This window comes from Megalobrama amblycephala, linkage group LG8, assembly GCF_018812025.1.
Source record: "Megalobrama amblycephala isolate DHTTF-2021 linkage group LG8, ASM1881202v1, whole genome shotgun sequence".
NCBI lineage: Eukaryota > Metazoa > Chordata > Actinopteri > Cypriniformes > Xenocyprididae > Megalobrama > Megalobrama amblycephala.
This window is the reverse complement of record NC_063051.1, coordinates 27403340-27408288: the sequence shown is the minus strand read 5'-3', so window position 1 is coordinate 27408288 and position 4949 is coordinate 27403340. Positions and strand designations below refer to the sequence as shown.

The 4949-nt window shown below is 35.7% G+C and overlaps 1 long non-coding RNA gene across 1 annotated transcript; it reads right to left on the bottom strand.

Moving 5' to 3' along the window:
• Positions 1-883: 883 nt before the first annotated feature.
• LOC125273285 lies at positions 884-3353 on the bottom strand. The gene is made up of 3 exons (XR_007186039.1): positions 2868-3353; positions 2084-2752; positions 884-1340 (listed from the first exon to the last, which is right to left on the bottom strand). It is a non-coding gene; the product is annotated as an uncharacterized LOC125273285 (long non-coding RNA).
• Between the last annotated feature and the right edge of the window lie 1596 nt (positions 3354-4949).

Below are 4949 nucleotides of genomic sequence, written 5' to 3'. Positions count from 1 at the left end.
CCATGTCATCCAAGATGTCCATGTCTTTCTTTCTTCAGTCAAAAAGAAATTAAAGTTTTTGATGAAAACATTCCAGGATTTTTTCCCATATAGCGGACTTCAATGGGCACCAAACAGTTGAAGGTCAAAATTAGGTTCATTGCAGCTTTTCAAGATGAGCATTTATGGTTAAAACTTCAATTTTTCAATTTTTTTTCAGAAAATGAGCGATGGTTTCACTAGATAAGACACTTATTTCTCATCTGGGACAGTGTAGAACAATTTGAAACTGCAGTGAACCTAATTTTGACCTTCAACTGTTTGGTGCCCATTGAAGTCCACTATGGAGAAAAATCCTGGAATGTTTTCATCAAAAATTTTAATTTCTTTTTGACTGAAGAAAGAAAGACATGGACATCTTGGATGACATGGGGGTGAGTAAATTATCAGGAAAAGTTTATTTAAAAGTGGACTAATCCTTTAAGGTTTTTGATGAAAACATTACAGAATTCTTCTCCATATAGTGAACTTCAGTGGGGTTCACCAGGTTGAAGGTCCAAATTGCAGTTTCAGTGCAGCTTCTAAGAGTTCTACATGATCCCAGACGAGGAATAATCGAGGAGTTATCTAGCGAAACGATCGGTCAGTTTCTAAAAAAAATAAAAATTTATATACTTTTTAACCACAAATGCTTGTCTTGTAGAGCCCTTTGAAGCTGCACTGAAACTGCAATTTGGACCTTCAACCTGGTGAACCCTACTGAATTTCACTATATGGAGAAAAATCCTGGAATGTTTTCCTCAAAAACCTTAATTTCTAAGAAAGACATGAACATCTTGGATGTCATGTGGTGAATAAATTATCAGGAAATTTTAATTCAGAAGTGAACTAATCCTTTAATTAAAAAATAAATGTTTCATGTTAGTTATTAACTAATGTTTAAATAATGAACCTAATTGTAAAGTGTTACAAATGTTATATAGACAGACACTGAGCATCCTGCATGAATACCCATATAGATTCATGTCATAGTGGGAAGAAGGAGTGGGGAGATATGGAGGGAGATAAATAAAGAGAGAAAAACTGAGAGATGGCTGACCCTGGACACTAAAGACAGGCTCTGCTATGCAGCTCAAATATATCACAGTTAGCCATCTGTGCTTCTGTCTCCCTCTTGCTCTTGGCTAATCAGCTAAAGACAGAAAAACTGAACAAAAGTCAGCAGGGACAGGATGTTAGTTCATATCAGCTCTATAGACGGTCATTCACCCTCTGCCCACGTGCGGCTTCATCCTGGGTGAGTTCGTGATCTCCTTCCACTGGCCAGGCCAATCTGAAATTCCACATTAAGCAGGTGACACCTAACAACACCAAAAAATCATTTTTACAAAAATATTAAGCATCACAGCTGTTCTCAACATTGAAAATAATAAGAACTTTTTGAGCATCAAATCTGTATATTATAATGATTTCTGAAGGATCATGATTCATGTGACACTGAAGACTGGCTGAAAATTCAGCTTTGTCATCACAGGAATACACTACTTTTTAAAATTGTAATAATATTTCACAATATTACTGCATTTACTGTATTTTTGATCATATAAATGCAATCTTTGTGAACAGAAGATAATTTTTTCAAAAACTGAAAAATCCCAAACATTTGAAGTGTATATATTTTAATTCTATAAAATGTAATGTTTAAAGTACAATATTATAAATAATAATGTTTTAGATGTAAAATTAAAGCATTTTCTTATATTTTACAGTGAAAAATATATATTACAAATAATCTAGACAACACACATCACTATTCAAAAACTCAAAAATCAGTTCATTTGTTTTTTATTCAGTCTGCTACAGTTCTTTGCAGCAGGGTTTTTCCCTGTGGCTGATAACTAATTGCTCATTTGGGATTTAGGTTATACCTCCACATTCAATAGCTGACCCTTTAAATCTTCTCTGTGGGCCCTACCACTGTATGCACAGCAAATTCTATATGAAACCAATTATATGCTGTTTTTCTTGATTAAACGTGACCCTATTGGAAAATATTGTGATTCTGTGTCTGGAAAATATGATACCGGCCTGTGACCTTGCATACCTCCCTCTGGCAGTGGCAGTGTTTCCTCCTGCATTGATTTTCATTTCAGTGCTGCGTTATTTGGGCTCCTGCTTATAGTCTGGAGTCGCTGCCAAAATGAGAAGGAGCCAAAACTCCACACCTCACAGACATCTATCATCCAGTATTTAAAATGCGGATGGAATAGGAAATAAGAGAATTAGAACAATCCATTAATGCAGCAGCTTATCTTCTATTTTTTTTTTTTTTTGTGTGTGTGTTAAGATCTTCACAAATGCATGAATAAATGCTGCAATATGATACAAAATATGTGGCCGGTCATTAGATGTTATATCTCAATTAATATTTTCAACATCATTCTAACTGTCAAAAAAAAATAAAAGATCTAAATGCAAAAGGCAAACAAAACATTTACCCGAACAAGGCCTAAGTTATTGATATTAACTTTTTGTTAAATGGCACACTAGAAACTTCCAGGCAGGTGTGGTGAAGCAAGTTTGAGCTAAACTCTGCAGGACAGTGGCCCTTCCAGGAGACCGAGTTTGGACACCTCTGCTCTGTGTTATACGGTGCAGTGTAAAGAAGTGATACCACACTTTTTTTACAACTTCGTCCTCTCTTTCCATGGAGTCAGCAACAATGGATATGTTGTTCCCAGTGTTGTCTGTTCTAATAAGGTTTGTGGTCCACCTGAAAAGATGAATGAAACATTCCTCAGATTTAAAAGACCTTCTGGAATCTCAATGTAATATTCAAATAGCTGAAATATTAACTTCTGGTTTAGAAATAAAGGTGTACCATTTACCTTTGTTACAATGAATGTGTGTTCTGGAAAAATCACATATAGATAAATAAGTATATACTGCCACCTAATGGCCAGCTCCAATAAGTTTGGCTCCCAGTTGTACCCCTAAAACCTGAAACATTTATCACAAAATATTTTAATTGATCAAGTTGTACAAGGCTGCATAACCATATAACATTGGTTGGGTAATTTATTCCTGTGATCAAAGCTGAATTTTGAGCATCATTACTCCAGTCTTCAGTGTCACATGATCTTTCAGAAATCATTCTAATATGCTGATTTGCTGCTCAAGAAACATTTCTTATTATTATCAAAGTTGAAAACAGTTGTGCTGCTTCATATTTTTGTTGAAACCGTAATACATTTGTCTTCCATGATTCTTTGAATAGAATTTAAAAAGAATGTTAATGTAACAACTGCCACTTATGATCAATTGAATGTATAAAATTTACATATAACAAACATTTTACAAGAAATTCTATATCTATTGTCAGCAATAAAATGTTAATTTAAGTTAATTATTAAATTATTATCCTTGCTAGATGTCCAGCGAGGAGGAGCGAATATAATTTGGGCCTAATGGGTGGAGCTAGAATATCCAACCACACCCTAACACAGGGTTCCCAGGTTTTCACAACAAAACCCGCCCAACTGCTACTCAAAACTAGCCCGATCGGGTTTCGGGGGTTGGGGGTGGGGGGTGCCCTGGTAAAAATCACATTCCAAGTGGTAAAATCTGTGTTTTTGGTGGGGGTTCCCCAGGTAATATTCACATTCCAGGGGCTAAATATCATGTTATTTGGGTCGCTTTAACCTGCAGACATGAAAAACAATCCGCGGCAACAGTGTTAAAGTAGCCCAATTTCATGGGAAACCCGCAGATTTGGCAACACTGCCTTAACCCTACCCTACCCTACCCTACCCCTACCCACATCTCTATCCTTCCACCCTATTAGATGTCCAGAGAGGTGGAGCTGGACTATCCCCAGCCAATTAGACATCCCATTATATGCCCATCAGGTGGAGCTGGACGTCATTTGACTCTGCAGTTAGACTCTGCAATGAGTACCACTTGAGAAATCTGGCAGGGAGTCAAAAAAATATAAAAGTGACAGTACTGCGTAGTACTGGTGCATACCGGCCCACAATGAGCACTGGCAATATGTTAAGGAGCCAATAATAGCACGTGGTGAAAAAATTGTGAGATACTTTCTCTCACAAAAGTATTCCATTCCTCTGAAAAACTTTCAGCACTGAAACAGCCTAGTGTTTCCATCCACCTCATACAATTCAATATGGCGAATTCAATGCACCACGTCTACCAAACCTTTAACATGCGAAAAAATAATAAACCCGCAGCCTATTGCAGGTCAATTTGACCCATTTTGATTTTTGAGTTGTCGGAAATATCAGTTAACCTGGTTATTCTTGAAAATTTGTGACTTTTTCTCATTTAGGGTCATGAAGATGCATGCAAACTTTCAACATGCTGATGTGTTTTGATATATACAAAAAAAAAAATTCTGTTGCGTTTGTGATGTTCATGGGTCAATTTGACCAGCATAATTTAATGTTCAAAGGCAACTGTACAGACCCAAAATAATAACATTTCTTGGTTATATTTTGTTATTTTAGTTTTTTATTACCCTATTAAGCCAAAAAAAGGAGCTTTTCCCCACTTATTTTAACACAGAATATTTTGTCAGCCACATATGGTAAAATTAGCTATAATTTCTTTTTTCAATCTATCTGAAATACTATGTAACTTATATTCTTTTCTTGACATTTTGTGACTTTTTCTCATTTAGGGTCATGAACATGCATGCAAAGTGTTATGTTGTGAAATGTGCATACAGAAATTTTATACAATCTTGCTTATATAAGCAATCTTATATAAGCAGCTATTCAAAAGCAACTGTACAGACCCAAAATACAAAACACTTCTTTGTTTTATGTCACAGCTCATAAACACTATTCCTGAAGTGCCATTGTCTTGCTGAGTTTAACAATTTTTTATTTTCAAAGTTTGTGAAAATTAAAATTTTACCTGTTAACTGTCTGTCCCACGTTTTGAGCATTGAC